We start from the raw sequence: 21505 nt of genomic DNA, 5'->3' as shown, positions 1-21505 counted from the left end.
CCAAAGTCACTGGCAAGAGACAAAGCAGAGAAGAGAATGAAGCTGGCTGCTCACGTTTTTTGTTTGTTTATCACTTTTTTGAGGCATCAAGTGAAGAGATCCCCACTGTACCTGGGTGTACTCAGAATTGCCAGAGAGTTCTGTTTCTTCTCTTCATCGTCTCCTGCTGCTCCTCCTTTTGGGGTTTGTTTTTAAAGTAGGGATTTGTAGGTCTTACTCCCCCACCCTACCGCAGCCCCCATTGATTCTAATTTGGTATATTTGAGGGAGTCTAAAGACCAAGTTTTTAAAAATGTCCCAGGTAATTCTGAGGAGCCCCCAGGTTTGGGAAGCACTGTTCCAGAAGATCAGAAGAAGGGTAGGGGCATAAGCAGACAGCACTACCTTCCGAGAGGAGACTTGGTTGGTGATGGTGCATTGGTTTGGAGGCAGCACTAAGGAGAAGCGGAAGAGCATCCCTACTCTGATGAGACGGCAGAGGACACTAGAGAAGGCTCTTCTGCGGGAAGTTGTTCACTCAGGCTCTGGTGCTTGGGAGAGAAGGTGGGCTCAGCTACAGAAAAAATGAAAATGCAAGAGTGTGGCTGCAGGATACAAGAAACAAGACATTGAAAGCCAGGTCGGAGTGACACAGCCTAGTGGCCTGCAGAGAGAAGAGGCTGAATAATGCGCTAATGAGGGTTCCAAGCACCATGTGGTGTGGTTCATTAAATGGTTGGTAGGGCTTCGTGGTTGAATCCCTAGGCACTAAGGATTTTTCTATCCATATGCTATCAGATTTCTAACATGTAACACATTAAAGGTTATTAAGCCCTCAGGTAAACAAGCTTGCAGAAGCTTATTCATTAGCATTGGAAACTGTGTCTTCCCAACCCACGTTTTTATACAGATGAAATCAGATTCGAATGAAAATCAAGGGTAGCTTTAAGTAGAAAGTCAGAAGGGGCAACCAGGGGTACCTGTGAGAGGGTACTTCCTCCATTCCCCTCCGTGGAAGAGGGAAGTTTATAGACAGTGGATATGGAAGGGGGCCTAAGTGTCTTTTTAGTACCAGTCAATGCTAAAAATAGGATAAGTGCCACGGAACCCGCCCCCCCCAACACACACACACACACACACACACACGCACATTCAGTGACAGGGCCCAGAAGGCAGATACAATGTGCAAATCTGGGGATGGTTCTCAATAAAGAATATATTTACTCTACAAACCTAACTCTTATTTTAAAAGCAAGTTGCAAATGTTTGCCCTTGCTTCTGAGAGAGCTGCACTTTTGTGGATTCAAATCATTCTAGCATTATTTCTGGTTACTCCTATGAAATAATTTCTAACACTGCCGTACACAGACTTTAAGCTGAGGACGAGAGCGCACGCGCACACACGCACACACACACACACGCGCGCACACACACACATAAACCTCGTGCACATTGAAGAAATGACTCACTTAATTTGCTGCTGCCTGCCACGATTGGGTTTTGATTTTACCTGTTCAAATACAAAGTTTCCTATTAGATTAACTACAGGAAAGAACTTAGGAGCATTAATCCTGATTTTGTTCATGTCTTTAGGGCACCTAAGAGGTTTTAACCTGTGCATCTTAAGAAGCCATTCCTTTGGACCACCGACTGTTTGCTCCATAATCTTTCAGACAACAATAACATTTCTTACCACTTTAGGAGCCAATTAATGGAAACCCCTCCTAGAATAAACATGGTTAAGCTTTGCATCTCCGGTACCTGCAGAACCGTACTTTAGGGCTCTTTCTCAGCTCGCAGAAGGATGGCACAACAGCATTCTGGAACTGCAAAGACCCCCTAGCCCCTCCTTTGAAAGATGAGAAAAAGCGAAGGGGCAGAAGAGCAGATGGTTAACCTACCCAAGGTCACTCATTCTGAGTAGTGGGTCGGCTGACTCACCTTTAACCCTGGCAATCCGTGCACCACCCCAGCTCCCCCAAACAGTCCCTCCGGGCGTCGGTTGGTTCGCTACCATGCAGCCCCCGCGAAAATGCAACGCCAGTTGCGCTCTGTGCCCAACTTCAGCCCTTCGCGTCACATGCAGTTAACCCTCTCGCCCGCGGCATGTCACATGGGCCACGCGCAGCTCTCTCTACCCCACGCCTATCTCCTGAGAGGCTGCCCCAAGGTCACCGGCCGTCCCAGGGAGCTCCCGCCGCCCAGCCCCAGAGGCCGCCCGGCCGGGGTTCCTGGAGCGCGGCACTCACCGGCGCGGGGGGTGGGCGCGCCGCGGCTGCCCATGTCCTCGCCGGCGCGGCTGGGTGCGGCGGCCGCTGGCGCTGGGTGAGCAGGGCGCCCGGCTGCGGGCCCGCGCCGCGGGGAGCGCCGTCCAATCAGCGCGCGCCTGCCGCCTGGCCCGGCGCGCGGCCCGGCCGGGTTCGCGGCTCCCTGGGGGCGCGAGCCGCCGCGCGCCGCCCGAGCCGCTTCCGGGCGCGTTGCCTGGACGCGGTTGCCGTGGCAGCCCGAGCTGGAGGCTTTCCCCGCGCACCCGCGCCCAGCCTGGCGGCGCCGCCCCTCCTCCCTCCTCGTTCCCACACCCAAAATAGCCTCTGCTCGTCGCTGCTGTTTCCCACAGAGCTCGCATCCAAGCGCCTTGGAGTTGGCAGGCGGGGATTTCGCTCATTGGAAAATAAATCCTGTTGTAGGGATGGTTGATTTGGAGAGGTGTTGAAATGGTGCCTGATGGAGATCATAGCCATGGTGGTGGCATTGCAATTCTCTCCAGAGCCCCAATATACCTTATTTACTAAACTGCTTTCCCACAAAAATAGTTCTCTCCCCCGCCCCATCTCAAATTGAAGAGAAGTTATTTGATTAGGCCACGGTGACGCCCCACCTGTGCAGGTGAACGAACCCTCCGGGGCTGCCGAGTGTCATTTACTGAATCGCCTTGACACCTGCAGTTGGGACCCAGGATCGTGTCTCATCACAGCAGACACGACGCGAAGAAGAACCGCGAACACCCCTCCTCTTCCCAGCCCTTTCTTCTCCCGTCAGCTTCATCCCCTCCCAGCGCGTCCTGGCTCTTTCCACCTTCCTCTCGATTTTGGATTCTCATCAGGACGCACAAGCCCATTCACTCATAATTGTGCTTCCTCTCGGTGGGCGGGATTTCAGCGGAGTTGGGGGGGACACGACCTTTGCCTCATCTGGTTCATGCCTCCTTCGCAGACACTGGTACTTACCCGGCACAGGGGCTCCTGTCTGTCTCCCCCACCCCCCCAGCCTGAGCCCTTCCAACCCAGGGGAAGGAGCCCGACATGGTAGAAGAGCCCGAACTGTGGATTCGGCTGAGCGGTTTTGGAATCCTCTCTCTGGCAGGATTATTATTTAGGGGCTGTTAGTATTAAGGACTGTTATTTGTGTGTGATCTTGGGTATTCTGCGACTGCTTCCTCACCAGTAAAACGGGCTAATATCCTCCACAAAGCGCTAATGCATCTGTAACATTCATTCAGCTAACAGTATCTATTGGATGGCTGCCAAGTGCTAGAAACTGTGCTTAGCCCTGAGACACAACGGTGAAGATGAAAAAGAGACACATCACTTTCTGATCCCACAGAGCTTAGAGCCTGACGAGCATTCATCAAATAATCACAGACACATGTAACACTGCCGTTGTGCCCAGGAGAGTAATGGCCTTGAGTCTTGTGATGTGTAGATCTGATCTAACAGCATCTCTTTAGTGCTGCAAAAGCTCAATGATTATTCTTTCCTTTTGCGGTTAGATTCCCACTGCCTGGTGCATGGTATGTGCTAGGTAAATACATATTGAATTGGATCCTATGTCATGGTGATGACACTGTCACTCAGCTTCCCAGTGACCTTCTGGTTGTAACTTGCCACAACATCTGGAAAGGTGTGCATGTGTTAGCAGAAAGTACCCATTCAAACCTAGAGTCCATCACCAAGAGTCTAGAAAAAGGTTCAAAATATTTCTTGCCTGTCTCCATCGGGGTGCCTTTCGGTGCATATGGAGAGCATCTCAGATAGACACATGACGTCCCCTCTGTCTTGTTTCCTCCTCTTCTTATTACTCTACCCTTTCCCCGCCCACCCCAATACGGACCCTACTCCCTCTACTACTTGAGGTGCCAGAGCCTCAAGGCACCCATTCCTGGCTTCCTAGGAGAGTGATAGTAGATCCTAATATTCCTCAGAATGGAACACATATAAAACAGAGGAAGCGCCTTCTTACTTCTGGCCATCAAAACTGAACTTTGATTTTCCATTTGCTGCAAGACTCCCTCACTCTCAAAGATAGGGAAGGAGAGGACCTGGAAGGTGAGGGGCTCTTGCCATATGTAGGCACCTTCTATTTAGGCTGACTTTCATTTCCTTTTTAAAAATCGTAACAATTAGCAAATAAGACAAATAATTGTACTAATAACCATTTCAAAACATGAATTTCTGAATAAGAACCGGGCTTTCAAAGTGGTCTTGAATCAGGCCCATGACTTCCCACTTCTTATCTATCTTTTTTCTTAACTGATTTGTTTTGAATCCCAAGGGGACAAAATTTAATGCACAATGATTAAGCCTACACCAGTTTCTTTCCACCTCTTTCCCTATTTCTGTAGGCTAAATTGCAATGAAATACCCATTTTTTCCAGAATCGCTTTGATTGTAACTCATTACAGGAGATAGAGTTTTTCTTGCATTACTTCAATTAAAAAGCAATGATTTATCACAAATTATTTTATGCTGCAAAGATTACCAAAAAAATTATCCAAGAGAACAATTCTATACATTTGATGGCTGTAATACTATTTACAAAGCAGTCATTTAAATACAAATAATTTGTTCAGTATATTATGCTAGACACCATGGAAATTCGTTTTTCTTCTTTCTTTTGAGACAGAGTCTCACCCTGTCACCCAGGCTGGAATGCAAAGGCTCTCGATCTTGGCTCACTGCAACCTCTGCCTCCTGGGTTCAGGCGATTCTCCTGTCTCAGCCTCCCGAGTAGCTGGAACTACAGACGTGCGCCACCATGCCCAGCTAACTTTTTTATTTTTAGTAGAGAGGGGGTTTTGCCATGTTGGCCAGACTGGTCTCAAACTCCTGACCTCAAGTGATCCGCTGGCCTCGGCATCCCCAGGTGCTGGGATTACAGGTGTGAACCACTGTACCCAGTCCACTGTGGGAATTTTTTTGTCTTGTTTTGTTTTGTTTTGTTTGTTTGCTTGTTTGTTTGAGACAGAGTCTTGCTCTGTCGCCAGGCTGGAGTGCAGTGCCGTGATCTCGGCTCACTGCAACATCTGTCTCCCGGGTTCAAGCAATTCTCCCGCCTCAGCCTCCCGAGCAGCTGGGACTACAGACGCACGCCACCAAGCCCAGCTAATTTTTGTATTTTTAGTAGAGATGGGGTCTTGTCATGCTGGCCAGGATGGTCTCCATCTCTTAACCTCGTGATCCACCTGCCTCAGCCTCCCAAAGTGCTGGGATTACAGGCATAAGCCACCATGCCCGGCTGGAATTGTTTAAGTGTTTTATTCCACGGCTGGGCTCTGGTTCTACTTGTGTCTCTGCACTGCCATTAATCATGAAGATGAGATACACATGACATCTATAAGGATAGTAAGTAGGCTCCTCTAGGTAGGTAGAGGTCAAGGGCTTGTGTAGGTCAACGTGGTGTTTTATAAGAAGGCTGGAAAGCAGTTGGGCCAAGGCTGTGGTGAGTTTCAGATGGATAAAGAGTTAGCACTTTGTTTTGTCCTCAGCAATTCTCAACCGTGGTTTGTCGAGATCCATTGGGAGGTGTGTTACACATTGTTCAGTCTCAATAATAGAGTGCCAAAGAATTAGACCACCAGGAATAGTCATATGTAGGGACCAGGAGAAGGAAGAAGGTTCCCACAGGGAGCAATGAGGAAGACCCAGAGATGTAAGGGTGAGGACAGTGTCAGAGAAGACACAGATGAGAAGGCTCAAGGGCAGAAAGTTTCCAGGGGACAAGTCTTGCAGAAAACCAAGAAAATTTAGTGAATAGAAAGTCACTGGTGACCCTCAGGAGTGTTTTTTAGTTATCAGATTGCTGTGGGTTAAGAAAAGACTGGATGCTGTAGAAACGCAAGAAAGGTGTAGGTTACTCTTTAGAGAAGTTCGGCAGTGTAAAGAAGGTGAGAGATAATATCCATAGAGATCTGTAGTGCCCAGTGGATGTTTTTAAGATAAGGGAAAATAGTCTCTGCATATTTATATACAGTTGTAGGGCTGCAGACAAGGAGAGCACAATGCATTGTTTTGCACTGAGTAACTCAATCTAAATTCTACCATTCCTTTCATTATTGCCATAACCATTTTCCTTTTTAAAAATGTTTCATCAGGCTAGTTGTGGTGCCTCACACCTGTAATCCCAGCACTTTGGGAGGCCTAGATGGGAAGATAGCTTGAGGCTAGGAGTTCGAGCCCAGCCTGGCCAACATGGTGAAACCCGTCTCTACTAAAAATGCAAAAGCTAGCCGGGCATGGTGGCAGGTGCCTGTAATCCCAGCTACTCGGGACACTGAGACACGAGAATTTCTCAAACCTGGGAGGCAGAGGGTGTAGTGAGCCTAGATCGCGCCACTGTACTCCAGCCCGGGCGACAGAGTGAGACTCAAAAGGTCCCAAAGCTATTATGTCTCAAAAATAAAATGTTTCATTTAATAAGAGAAATCTTACATTGAACAAAGGTGGGGTTCAGAACTTGGGACATTATTCTGTGAATAACCAACTAAAAACTTGTGTTAATAACCAATTAACACAATACGTTACTCTTTATGGCTGTTCTTTGTTGGTTTTCTTTGTTGCTAATAGTAATATAGAATTAAGAAAATTCCTTTTTTCCTCTTTTATTTATAGAAATTATAGATTTTTCATATGTTTTGAATAAACTACAATTGGCTTTGTTGTTTCTGCTAATAATTTTTCTTCATGTATAGGCTCATTCTCTCAAATATTATGTTTTGCTTATGAATTCATTGGTGGCTAATCCATCTCGCAATAATTTTTTTGAAGTAATTATGACTAAAGTACAACCAGCAGAGAAAGCACAAAATATTGAGAAGACCCTTTTCAATAATGTTTATGTCTTAACTTAGATAATTGCAGTTGTACATAACAGGGCAAGTTCAGCCTCAGGGTGTATTTATATACCATACAAGTGAGCCCTCAACATAACACTTTCAAGAGTGAAATCTGAAATAAAGAAGTCTTTCTACAAAGAGTTTGTGGGCAGAAATCCTAAAATAGCCTCATAACAATACTGATTTATCCAAAACCCAGTTCAGAGGCAAGGAAAAGCATTATGGAAAATTCTATTGCACATGGATTTCGAAAAAATTCTTCTTTCCAACAATTCTCAGGAAATAGACATATATACACATAGGTATATATGTATATATATGCATATATACACATAGGCATATATGCATATATATGCGTATATATATGCATATATATACGCATATGTATATATGTTATATATATATGCATATATATACGCATATGTATATATGCGTATATATATGCATATATATACGCATATGTATATATGCGTGTATACGCATATATATACGCATATGTATATATGCGTATATACGCATATATATACGCATATGTATATATGCGTATATACGCATATATATACGCATATGTATATATGCGTATATACGCATATATATACGCATATGTATATATGCGTGTATATATGCGCATATACACATATGTATATATGCGTGTACATATGCACGCATATATACATATGTATATATGTGTATATATGCATATATATAATATGTATATATGTGTATATATATGCATATATATGTGTGTGTATATACATATATATATGTATATACAGACACATATATAGTCTTCAGGCTGTTCTGAAGTTTGATACCACTTTGGCTCAGTTCAATCTAGTTCAGCAAACATTCATGGCCTACCTTATATTAGCCAGTCATGACGCCACAGTTTAGACAACGAAACCTCACATAAGCTGATAGTCTTGTTTTGGCTTCTTTTTCAAGTAGTACATTATCAGACAGTTATTCTCATAGGTAGAAATAAAAGACAACTTGAACTTCTGTTCAACGACAAAAAAGAAATGACAACACCCATCACATGAGGTTGTGGTATACAGTGCCATAGCAAGTCATATTGAAGCCAGGCAAAGAAAATTAGGAATATTGACCCTGTCATTATTGAAAATTTTCATTTTTTATCAATCATGGATATTTTGCATCAATTTCAATTTTTTTTTTTTTCCGAGATGGAGTTTTGCTCTTGTCACTCAGGCTGGAGTGCGATGGTGCGATCTTGGCTCACTGCAATCTCCACCTCCCGGGTTCAAGAAATTCTCCTTCCTCAGCCTCCCGAGTAGCTGGGATTACAGGTGCGTGCCACCACGCCCAGCTAATTTTTGTATTTTTCAGTAGAGTCAGGGTTTCACCATGTTGGTCAGGCTGGTCTTGAACGCCTGACCTCATGATCCATCCTCCTTGGCCTCCCAAAGCGCTGGGATTACAGGCGTGAGTCACTGCACCCGGCCCAATTTTGATTTTTTTTTTTTTTTTTTTTTTTTTGAGATGGAGTCTCGCTCTGTGCCCAGGCTGGAGCACAGTGGCGTGATCTTGGCTCACTGCAAATTCCACTTCCCAGGTTCACGCCATTCTCCTGCCTCAGCCTCCCAAGTAGCTGGGACTACAGGCGCCCACCACCATGCCCAGCTAATTTTTTGTATATATATATTTTTAATAGAGAGGAGGTTTCACTGTGTTAGAGAGGATGGTCTTGATCTCCTGACCTCGTGATCCGCCTGCCTCAGCCTCCCAAAGTGCTGGGATTACAGGCGTGAGCCACCATGCCCGGCCTGATTTTTTAAATATTGCATTAAAATACTATTTATCTTCATCATTGAGTTTGCCTTAAATGTTGCACCTTAAATTTTGCCTCACTCACCTCCCCTCAGCCCTGGCCCTGTTGCAATCATAACCAATGTTTATGTCAGGCCCTGTGCTAAATGCTTACTTATAGTACTTTATTTCTTTTTTGCAACCGCTTATGAATAAACTCAGGCTTAGAGGTATTACGTAACTTGTCCAAGGTCCCAAAGCTATTAAGTTCTAGAGCTAGGATTTGAACTTGAGCCCCTCTGATGTCACAGCTGTGCCTTGTATGTACCAGGTGCAAAACTGCCGCATAAAAACCAAATGAGACTGAGGAGGAAAAGTGCCTTACAAACTTCAGTAGGTAAAGTGTGTGCCATAGTGAGAACTAAATAAGTGTTGTTTTCAGTCCCCTGTCTTCCCCAAGGACAGCACATATCAAAGAATGTGAATAGTAACTTATAAAAAATTATTTTGAGGGAGCAAATTAATTTTAACATTATCTCTGATTTCTTACACCTTCATCTCAGGTCTGCACTAGCAAAGGAGTGAAGATTCGTGTACTTACCCAGATAAATCCAATCAAATAATTGTTAGTTTAAAATATACAGAGCCAAACATGTTTCGGGATTTGAGCATCTTCTTAATTAATTAAACTGAAACAAGTGCTTTATGAGTACATGCCTGCCAGGTAAAGGCATATAGAGTGATGCAGTGTTTAAAAATTGTAATTAATAGACAATACATAGCCTGTACTTAAAGTAAAGTAAAATTAAAGAAAAAAAAGAAAATAACAAAGTAAGATAAATTAATATTATGCAGTTGTTTTTAAAGATATAAATAGGTATAATCGTCTTTGTTTTCCCTCCCATATTTGAATACACTTAAATCATTTTCATGCACACACACAGGTTTCCCAAGGCAATGTGAATGGGTTGCAGGATTCTCTACCAGGCACTGCAGCCCCACATAGTCACGTAGCAGGTTTTCATCACTGTAGACTCAGGAAACAGCTTTTTCTTCCCCTGGGAAACATAAATAATAAAATTGACATTTTCTTTCTTCCCTTAAGGGGATTCATACTTTAAAGGTGCTGGAAACTATCTGTATGTGCTTGGGCAAGTTATTTAAGCTCTCTTTGACTTTCCTTGGGGAAGATGTACCCCAAGGTAATATCAAAGGAACCATGGCAGGTGCCCATAATCCCAGCTACTGGGGAGGCTGAGGCCAGAGGATCACTTAGCCCAGGAATTCGAGACCAGCCTGGGCAACACAGTAAGACTCTGTCTCAAAAACAACACAAAACAAACAAACAAACAAAAAAGTCTGGGTGCAGTGGCTCACGCCTGTAATCCCAGCACTTTGGGAGGCCAAGGCAAGCAGATCATGAGGTCAGGAGTTCGAGACCAGCCTGACCAACATGGTGAAACCCCAACTCTACTAAAAATACAAAAATTAGCTGGGCATGGTGGCATGTGCCTGTAATCCTACCTACTTAGGAGGCTGAGGCAGGAGAATTGCTTGAACCCAGGAGGCAGAGGTTGCAGTGAACTGAGATTGTGCCACTGCACTCCAGCCTGGGTGACAGAGCGAGACTCTGTCTCAAAAAAAAAAAAAAAAAAAAAGATAATAGCAAAGGGAATTGTTAGGACTACGACAAAAGAAAGCCCCAAGAGCGAAAGAATGATGTCCAGCAGGTCTGATGGAGAGCAGTCACTGCAGACTGGATTAAGTAGTGCCCTCACCTGTAAAATGAAGATAATATAGTGCCTACCTCATCAGGTTCAAATGGAGATCAAAGGCACCAATTCATATAAAGAGCTTAGAATAACATCTTAGTTATTATTTATGTTATTTATTATGTTTAACATACACATTTCTTTACTAATGTCTCCCAAGACCCAGTCAGAAGAGTAAAGATTTAATTAATATTGGTTCAACTATTATGTCCTACACAGAGAGACAGAGTTTGTTAATTAATCTGGTTAACTCATTCCACACAATATTACTGCTATTGCTTGGTTTGGAACAATTCTAAGAATCCTTCTGGTCCCAGCCACACTCCAAAACCATCTCTTTTCCTTACACGTAGTTTCAATGTCATAGTCAAATGTACATGAAGCTCCTAATCTCCTGCATCATTTTGGGGTGTACCTAATACAAATTCCAAGGTGTCTCTTCTTCTAAAGCAATGAGTGACATTGTCACAGTGTGGTTTCTACCTTGTATTTATCTGAATCCTTCCTGCCCCACTGACATGACTGAACCAAATTAGGTACCAAATGAAGCCCTTAAAAAGGGGAATAGGGCTCACACCTGTAATCCCAGCACTTTGGGAGGCCGAGGCGGGTGGATCACCTGAAGCCAGGAGTTCAAGACCAGCCTGGCTAACATGGTGCAACCCCATCTCTACTAAAAATACAAAAAACTAGCCGGGCATGGTGGCATACGCCTGTAATCCCAGCTACTCAGGAGGCTGAGGCAGAAGAATTGCTTGAACCTGGGAGGCGGAGGTTGCAGTGAGCTGAGATTGCACCACTGCACTCCAGCCTGGGTGACAGAGCAAAACTCCATCTCAAAAAAAAAAAAAAAAAAGGGAACTAGCTCTGTGTATTTGGTGCCACAGGAAGGGTGCAAGTGACATCACTGTCCTATCCCCCTGCTGGTTGAAATCATTCTTTCTCCCAGTGAAAATCTCTGAAGATAAATGTGGCTGGCAATGGCTGAGGAGTCTGTGATCACCACCACCAGACAATTATCTGGCCCTTGCTTTCAGCTGTTTAGTTTATTTTTCTTTTTTATTGTTTTGGTTTATTCTCATGAATGGTAAAGTAAAATTACAAAGCATCCCCAGAACAAAGAAGACTCGCACCTCCCTAGTCCTACTATCTGGCCTGGACTCAACCCTCTAAGACTCTTCTCCACCTGCCTGCCCTGTTCTCAGCATCAGGAGTGCACCTATTCCTAACTAGGACTTCTGTCTACATCTCTTACATCAGAAATTAGGGCTTAAATTTCCCTGGCTTATTTTATCCCAAATCCAGAGAGAAAAATAAAAGTCTAATTGATACTGATTCAACTATTTTATTTTACACATGGAGATAAAATTTTCTAATTACAGTACTTAAAAGTCAAAACATTCTTTTTAAAATAAGTCCCAGTGATATATGCAAAGTTATTGCTAATTCATTGTAAGTTTAAAGCCCAAATATACCTAATACTAACTTTAACATAATCAATTTGACTCTTGTTTTTCCAAGCAAGAGTCAACCCTTTTTCCAAGGGGAGATAATAGTGGTATATGTACTAACACTTCCACAGGAGATATCAGCTTTCCTTTTATTAAGTTTAGAGAGGAAATTCTAAGTAAAGCTTTAAAAAATCTTCAACACAGATATTTTTTATAGGCAACACAGAAGGACAGGATGACCAATAAGGGTGCTCAGAGTAAAACTCCTAAAGTTGCACAAGTTGTAGAAGAAAATTTCTTATAATGAAAGGACATGAGTATCTAGATTGAACAGAACTACCAGAAACCTGGCAAAGTAAACGAAAAAAAGATTCATACCAAGACAAGTGACTTCGAAATTTCAGAACACAAAGATAAAAACAAAATCCAAAATTTTCCAGACACTAAATATCACATACAAATAATTAGGAATCCGAATAACATCAGTCCTCCCAATATTAGCAGATGAAGAAAGAACAGTACCTTTAAAATCCTGAAGGAAACTTATCTCCATTCCAGAATTCTACACCCAGCTAAATTATCCATCAAGACTGAGAGCAGAATAAAATATTTTCATGTATTTCAGTTCACAACAATGTACCTCATATGCACCCTTTCTCAGGAATCCACTGAGAAATATTTTCTAGGTATGAGAAAGTAGATCAAAAAGGAGTAGATGGGAGGGGTGTGGTGGCTCATGCCTGTAATCCCAGCACTTTGAGAGGCGAAGGCAGGCAGATCACTTGTGCTCAGGAGTTCGATAAGCCTGGCCAACATGGCAAAACCCCATCTCTACTAAAAATACAAAAATTAGCTGGGCATGGTGGCCTGCGCCTCTAATTCCAGCTACTTGGCAGGTTGAGGCATGAGAATAGCTTGAACTTGGGAGGCAGAAGTTGCAGTGAGCCGAGATTGTACCACTGCATTCCACCCTGGGTGACAGAGTGAGACTCTATCTCAAAAAAAAGAAAAAGAAAAAAAAAAAAAAAAGGAGTAGACATGGATCTAGGTAGTAGAAGATGCACCTCAAGGTAATATCAAAGGAACCATGGCAGGTGCCTATAATCCCAGCTACTGGGGAGGCTGAGGCCAGAGAAGCACTTGAGCCCAGGAATTCAAGACCAGCCTGGGCAACATAGTAAGACTCTGTCTCAAAATAATAATAATAATAATAATAGCAAAGAGAATTCTCAGGACTAAGAAAAGCCCCAAGAGTGATGTCCAGCAGGTCTGATGGAGAGCAATCACTGCAGATTGGATTAAGTAGAGCACTCATTTGACAAGGAATTAATAATCACAATATATAAGGAATGCAACCAACTCTATAGGAAAAATATCTAATAATCCAATTTAAAATGGGCAAAAGATCTGAATAGACATTTCTCAAAAGAAGACATAGAAATGGCAAACAGGTATATGAAAAGGTGCTCAACATCATTGATCATCAGAGAAACATAAATCAAAACTACAGTGAGACATCATCTTACCCGAGTTAAAATGGCTTTTATCCTAAAAGGCAATAACAAATGCTGGCAAAGATGTGGAGAAGGAATCCTCGTACGCTGTTGGTAGAAATGTAAATTAGCACAGCCACTATGGAGAACAGTTTGGAAGTTCTTCAAAAAACTAAAAATAGAGCTATCATATGACCCAGCAATTTCACTGCCAGATATATACCCAAAAGAAAGGAAATCAGTATATCGAAGAGATATCCGCACTCTTATGTTTATCACAGCACTATTCACAATAGCAAAAATTTGGAAGCAACCTAAGTGTATGTCAACAGATGAACGGATAAAGAAAATATGGTACCTATACACAATGGAATACTATTTAGCCATAAAAAGCAGTGAGATCCTGTCGTTTACAACAACATGGATGGAACTGGAGGTCATTATGTGAAGTAAAGTAAAACAGGCACAGAAAGACCAACTTTGCATGTTCTCACTCATTTGTGGGAGCTAAAAATTAAAACAATTGAACTCATGGAGATAGAGGGTAGAATGGCAGTTACCAGACGCTAGGAAGGAGAGTGGGGCCTAGGGGGGCAGTGTGGATGGTTAATGAGTATAAAAAACAGAATAAATAAGATCTAGTATTTGATAGCACGACACGGTAACTTTTGCTATCAACAAGTCAATGATCACTTAATTGCACATTTAAAAATAGCTAAAAGAGGCCAGGCATGGTGGCTCACGCCTGTAATCCCAGCACTTTGGGAGGCTGAGACAAGTAAATCACTTGAGGTCAGGAGTCTAAGACCAGCCTGGCCAACATGGAGAAACCCCGTCTCTACTAAAAATACAAAAATTTGCTGGGCTTGGTGGCATGCATCTGTAATCCCAGCTGCTCAGGAGGCTGAAGCAGGAGAATCGCTTGAACCCAGGAGGCGGAGGCTGCAGTGAGCCAAGATCACACCACTGCACTCCAGCCTGGGTGACAGAGTGAGACTCAGTCCCCCCAAAAATAAAAAATAAAATAAAATAAAACCAAGAAGTAGAGCACTATAGGGAGGTCACTCCCAGGCAAATGGGAGAAAGAAACAGAAACAGACTGTCTGATATGTTTGATCTTAGCGAGAGGAATTACAGTTCTGTCAGAAAGCTTGTAGATGAACTAGTGATATGTGCATAAAAAACTAATAGCCCAAGAAAAGGCAATGCTTAATTCTAAGAGTTAAAAGAAATGTGTTCAATCATACTTGACTCAGCGCTGAACAATAGTCATAATGTCAATATGTTACTGAGTGTTGGTTTAATGAAAGATTGCTATGTCACGCTGTTGAGAAGCTTAGGGGGGAAGTGTATGTGGTAGAGGTATGTTGAGGCGTGTTGGAGAACTAAATCCTCACCTTCCTTCCTAGCAAGTGACTAGATAATGTCTAACAGTGAAAGATGAAGAAACATCAGTATAAGCATGTTTGATTTTGTAAACTAAGTACATGTATTTCTTTGTTTGTTTGTTTGTTTGGGTTTTTTTGAGACGGAGTTTCACTCTTGTTGCCCAGGCTGGAATATAGTGGCACAATCTCGGTTCACCGCAACCTCTGCCTCCTGGGTTCAAGCGATTCTCCTGCCTCAGCCTCCCAGTAGCTGGGATTACAGGCATGTGCCACCACGCCCGGCTAATTTTGTATTTTTAGTACAGAAGTAGAAATGGGGTTTCTTCATGTTGATCAGGCTGGTCTCGAACTCCCAACCTCAGGTGATCCGCCCACCTCGGTCTCCCAAAGTGCTAGGATTACAGGCGAGAGCCACCACACCCGGCCAGTACATGTATTTCTTAGAGCCAATTTTTTTTTTTAATCCAGAGTCAGGAGAAATAAATTATAGAATATTTTAAAAGTACGTGTACCTATTATTTTGAAATTCTTCTGGTTATTTATTTAAGAGTCTTACTGCCTTTATTCCCAGGACATAATTTCTGTATTTCTGTTTTGGAGACATTCAAAAAGTGTGGTTAGCAAACCACAGTTCTTCCATTTTAGAATGGCATTATGAAGCCTTTTTTAGAGGACTTAAGACAAATTCAAAAACTAGTTTTGTTCAAAAGAACATAAACTCATTGACTGCATAGCAAATTGTTCCAAATATATTTTAATAACTTTCTGACCAAACAAAATCAGAAGATGACTTTTAAGTTCAGTTTCAGCCCATTAAAAATAGAATAGTCAGCTGGGTGCAGTGGCTCATGCCTGTAAACCCAACAGGAGGCCAAGACAGGAGGATCGCCTGAGGCCAGGAGTTCAAGACAAGCCTGGGCAGCATAGTGAGACCCCCATCTCTACAAAATAAAATAATTATCCAGTCATGGTGATGCAGGCCTGTAGTCCCACCTACTCAGGAGGCTGAGGCAGGAGACTCACTTAAGCCTGGGAGGTTGAAGCTGCAGTGAGCTACGATCATGCCACTGTACTCCAGTATAAGCAACAGAGTGAGATCCTGTCTCAAAAACAAACAAATAAACAAATAAAAGAATAGCCAAGGCAAAGCCTATTTTACTAAAACAAAAATATTTTCCAGATAGAGTATTCATTTAAAGCATGATTTTTCTGTGTGTAACAGTAATAATACTTTATAAAGCAATAAAAAAGAAAAAAACTATTTTAGCAATCTTTAAATAAGGCTTATGAATAACAAAAGGTCAGGGGCCTTTTTCCATAACTCAGATAATTAAAATAATTATCTGCTGAACACATATTACATGAATTGTAATGAAAAAGAAGGACTCCAAGATTCAAAGACTTGCATTCAAATTCTGGCTTCATCGCTCACCAAGTGGATGATTTAGGGTAAGTCATTTTATTTGTTTCAGCCTCAATTTCTTCATCCATCAAGTACCTATACTGTATCAGGCACTATTTTAGGCACAGGGACACAGTAGTCATTGTGTGGTTTATGCCCTCATGGAGCTTACATTCTAAGGGGAAAAATTATCCCAACACTTTGGGAGGTTGAGGCAGGAGGATCTCTTGAGACCAGGAGTTTGAGACCAGCCTAGTCAACATAGCAAGACCCCATCTCTATACAATAAAATTAAAATTAAACTTAAATAAAAGAGGGAAAAAGAGGAGTACCAGAGGACAATGTATGTTGAAGTTTGAAAGCTGCAGTAAATAGTTTTGGTTGTATTTTATATAAGCCATGGAATGGTTTAAGCAGAGGAGTAACTGATCTGATTTACTCTGGTGGCTGTTTTGAGAATGAATTACGAGGGCATAAGAGAAGAAAGAGAAAGTAGAGAAACCAGTTTTAAGGCTATTGTAGTAGTGAGGTATGACAGTGGCTTGGATTACAATGACTGCAGAGGAAATAGAGACAGACACTGTGGACTGACTTTGACTAGAATGCAGAGGTAGAGTTCAGCGAACTTGTGATGCAGGAAAAGAGGAAAGAGAAATCAAGAATTTTGTCTGGCTTTTCTTCTATAACATAAGCAAATAGGTAAATAATGATGCCATTTATGAAATGGAGATCTCTGTGGGAAGAGCAGGTTCAGTGGCGGATATCGAGAGCTTAGTTTTAGACTTGTCAATTATGTAATGCCTACCAACCTCTAGGAAAAAACATAAAGATGGCAGCTGGAGCTGTGAGTCTGAAGTTTTGGGGAGAATTTGAGCAGAAGCCATCCTTTGATTACCATTTGTATACAGGAGATACATAAAGCCCTGTGACTGGATGAGATTATCTAGGGAAGATGTGCACATGGGGAAATGTATGGGGTTCAGAATGAAGCCCTGGGCCAAAGAAGGAAGAACCAGGTGCCAGAAATCAAGAACCAAGAACCAAGGAAGGAGATTGAGAAGAAAGAGCCTTCACAGTTGAAAGAAAACCAGGAGAGTGTGGTAACACAGAAGCCAAAAGAAGAGTTTCAAGGAGGGTAGAAACCCGCTGGTCAGCTGGGTGAAAGGCTGCTGAAAAGTTCCAAAAGGTATAGCCCAAAAAGTGAGTGCTGAACGTGGCAACAAGGAGGTCACTGGTGACCTTAATGAGGGCAGTTTGGGTGCAATGGTGGGGACAGAATCTCTACTGGAGTGGCCTAAGGAAAAGATGGGAAGTGAATGAGAATGTAGTGACCACAGGCAATGTTTTCAAGAAGTTCTGCAGTGAAAGGAGCAGACAAATGGGAAGGTAGCCAGAAAGAAATGATGTGGGGTCAAGAGAAGTTGTTTTGTTTTTTAAAAAAATGGAAAATGTTAGTATAGGTTTCCTTTCAGATAGGAATGATCCAGTAAAGGAAGAGAAATCAGTGACATAAGAGAGAGGCAGTAATAGTTATAAATCATGTTTAAAAATCCTGACCTGTGAGTAATTAAATATGTCTCTTACATTATATGAAAAACTTGCAGCATGAAATCTCCTTAATTGAGAATGGTTCTATGAAAATTTCTGTATTTTGTTAGCTTCTCATTCCTTATTTCCAAATATTTAACCTTGAGTTTATGTGTATCCATTTTATTGCTTCCTAAGAGTTTACATTTCTCCATAATTCCCTTTTGTCACATATAATAAGTCTGTGTCCACAAGAAACATTATTGTGCTGTGACTTAGAGGTCAAGTCTTGGAGTCAGATTGACTTGGATTAAATCTCAGCTCAGCCAAGTGATAACTCTGTGACCTTGGGAAAAGTTTGCTAAAATCTCTGAGCTGCAGTGTCCTTTTCTATCAAAAGTTAATAATAATACCCATTTCAGACCGGGTGCAATGGCTCACGCCTGTAATCCCAGCACTTTCGGAGGCCGAGGCAGGTGGTTCACGAGGTGAGGAGATCGAGACCATCCTGGCTAACATGGTGTAACCCCGTCCCTACTAAAAACACAAAAAATTAGCCAGGCGTGTTGGCGGGCACCTGTAGTCCCAGCTGCTAGGGAGGCTGAGGCAGGAGAACGGCGTGAACCCAGGAGGCGGAGCTTGCAGTGAGCCGAGATCCTGCCACTGCACTCCAGCCTGGGCGACAGTGCGAGACTCTGTCTTAAAAAATAAAATTAAAAAAAATAATAATAATAATAATACCTATTTCATTAGGTTGTTGTGAGGATTGGAAAAGAAAATATATACAAAGTGTCTCACATGTAGTAAGCATTCCATAAATAACAGCTGTTACTATCATTATTATCATTATTCCATAGGCAAATAAAAAAGCAAAGTGAAAAAATATTCATACAGTTAAGAAATTTACCATTTAAAAGTTAAATTAACTTGTGAATTCAATAAATGACAGAAATTTCTTATGAACCACTCAAGTAATCTTTAACTTTACTTTCATGCAGATTTCATTTAACTATGCTTTAAATGCTTTGAAACTAGATAGAGGTGGCTGGGCATGTGGCTCACGCCTGTAATCCCAGCACTTTGGGAGGCTGAGACAGACAGATCACGAGGTCAGGAGATTGAGACCATCCTGACTAACACGGTGAAACCCCATCTCTACTAAAAATCCAAAAAATTAGTTGAGTGTGGTGGCAGGCACCTGTAGTCCCAGCTACTTGGGAGGCTGAGGCAGGAGAATGGCATGAACCTGGGAGGCAGAGGTTGCAGTGAGCTGAGATCACACCACTGCACTCCAGCCTGGGCAACAGAGCGAGACTCCACCTCAAAAAATAAATAAATAAAATAAAATAAAAAGAAAGAAACTAGATAGAGGTATGAACATACAAAACACCACTGAATTGAACACTTTGTTTTATTTTTAATTTGTTTTAGAGACAAGGTCTCACTCTGTCACCCAGGCTGGGGTGCAGTGGCCTGATCATAGCTCATTGCAGCCTCGAACTCCTGGGCTCAAGTGATACCCTAATCTCAGGGATACTACAAGCTGATACTACAAGCATGTGTCACCATGCCTGGCTAATTCTTTTTATTTTGTGTAGAGACAGGGTCTCACTATGTTGGCCAGGCTAGTCTTGAACTCCTGGACTCAAGCAATCCTCCTGCCTCGGACTCCCAAAGTGCTAGGATTACAGACATGAGCCACTGTGCCTGGCCCACTTAAAAATACTTTAAAATGGTTAATTTTATGTTATGTGAAATTTCACCTCAATTAAAAAAAATACAATGAACACCTGTTATGTACCTTATTTTGTTTAAAAGATATGGCCATATGAACTTTCTTTTCCTTTCCTGGTCAAAAATATCAAATTAAAGTGGATATAAATAGGTGACAGATGATACATAGATAGATAGATAGATAGATAGATAGATAGATAGATAGATAGATAGAGGTTTGAGGGTTTAATCTGTCCTCAAGGATAAGAGCTTTAAAACCTCAATGCTTTTTTGGTAGATAGATAGATAGATAGATAGATAGATAGATAGATAGATAGATAGATAGATAGTTTAAGGGTTTAATCTGTCCCCAAGGATAAGAGCTTTAAAACTTCAATACTTTTTCCCAAGAAGGACCAAGGACTCCAGGTATAGGCCAGCAATAAATACAAGGTATAGCCAGGCAGCAACGGCAAAGTAGGGCACAATTACAAGTAAGGATTTAGACTGACATTTTAGACAAAAGAGCAGAAATTCGAGAGAGGCTCCTGTGAGGAAAGCAGACTTGGGGGAAGTCTTAAGCAGCACCAGGGAGAGCTCCCAGCCCGTCATATATACACTCCTGCTATACGCTAAGCTGCCCATTTTCCTCCAGAAACTAAGGTCTTCCCCAGGTTGTCCTGCCTTTAAAGCAGAGCCATCATGGACTTAAGGACCTTTCTGACCTCCAGTGATGGGGTCCACATCTACTCCCACACAAGAATCTTTGTTCAAGCTGTCAGGGATCTGCCTTTCCACTGAGCTCCAATTCTACCTAGAACATTGCCCGTCGAAGTGTGATCTATGCACAAGAACACGAGCCCCTCTGCTGTTAGGAATGCAGAGTTCAAGGGTCCCAACCTAGGTCTACAGAATCAGAATCTGCATTTTAACAAGACCTCCTGCTGATTCATATGCACATTTAAGTCTGAGAAGTACTGGCCTAGAGAACGTGACCCCACCAGAACACAGTAGAGCACGTTCTTCAAGAGCCTTCCTTGGCTTCGTCACTGGATGAGTGATCCTGGGGGTAGGAACCCTGTCATTAAAATCGTTGGGATTATACAATAAATCATATAAAGCACTGGGAAGAAATGTGATAAAAATGAAGAAACGAAAGGAAAAATTCTCTCTAGGCTGACATTTGGCATGCAACAACATGCAACAGGTATTTGGTATAAAATGTGTTTGTTTTTCCATTAGACTCAGCTGTCCTAATTTGAAAGAGCCTCCAAAAATATCAGTTGCTATTTAGCTTCCCTTAGTTGAGTCGTTTAATTTTATTAGACAATGAAGCTAATTCTCATCACTGCAACAGGAAGAACAATGACATGAACCCACAAAAGATGTCCCCACCTACATATGGTCACAGTGGCATAAGCTGGGGACACAGTGACTAAAATCAAGTCCTAGTCATTTAAACTTACCAGGGTATAATGGAGACTGCTAGAATCAGCGCTAGAAGCTGCATGTAAGAGATGTGTTTCCTGCTTGTGTTTGTTTCTTGAATTGTAATTTCCTAGCAGGAACATTTTTGCCCTGCTTCTTAGATGGCAGTCCCTAAAGAGTCATTCTCCATTTTTATCCTGCAATGGATTTTCTAGGCCATGATTTCAGGTAAATTCTCTGTGAATGAATCCAGTATGCATGAGGCATTGGCTCTGAGTTCAGCTCTGGGCTAGGGAGTGTGAAGGGGAAAGGGGCTGGGTGGCAAGACCCAGAATACATTCCAGTTGCATGATCCCTAACCTCCAGAGGGGCAGAGCTGTAGTTGTTTTTTGGTTTCTTTTTTTGTTTTTTAAATGGAGTCTCGCTCTGTCATCCAAGCTTGAGTGCAGTGGTGTGATCTCGGCTCCCTGC

At 42.3% G+C, this 21505-nt stretch overlaps 1 protein-coding gene across 2 annotated transcripts in view; it reads right to left on the bottom strand.

Annotated features, from left to right (window-relative positions):
- Positions 1–2325, bottom strand: part of FAM81A (family with sequence similarity 81 member A) — an 84672-nt gene extending 82347 nt beyond the window's left edge. The window contains exon 1 of one of the 2 annotated variants that reach the window (XM_002825506.4): positions 2229–2325. The gene's annotated coding sequence lies outside the window, so the exon portion shown is untranslated. The remainder of the gene's footprint in view (positions 1–2228) is intronic. The other variant, XM_063716169.1, reaches the window with a different exon arrangement.
- Positions 2326–21505: the final 19180 nt, after the last annotated feature.

The sequence above is a fragment of the Pongo abelii genome, chromosome 16 (assembly GCF_028885655.2).
Source record: "Pongo abelii isolate AG06213 chromosome 16, NHGRI_mPonAbe1-v2.0_pri, whole genome shotgun sequence".
Classification (NCBI taxonomy): Eukaryota; Metazoa; Chordata; class Mammalia; order Primates; family Hominidae; genus Pongo; species Pongo abelii.
Note: the sequence above shows the minus strand (reverse complement) of the source record. Positions and strands in the feature narration are given on the sequence as shown.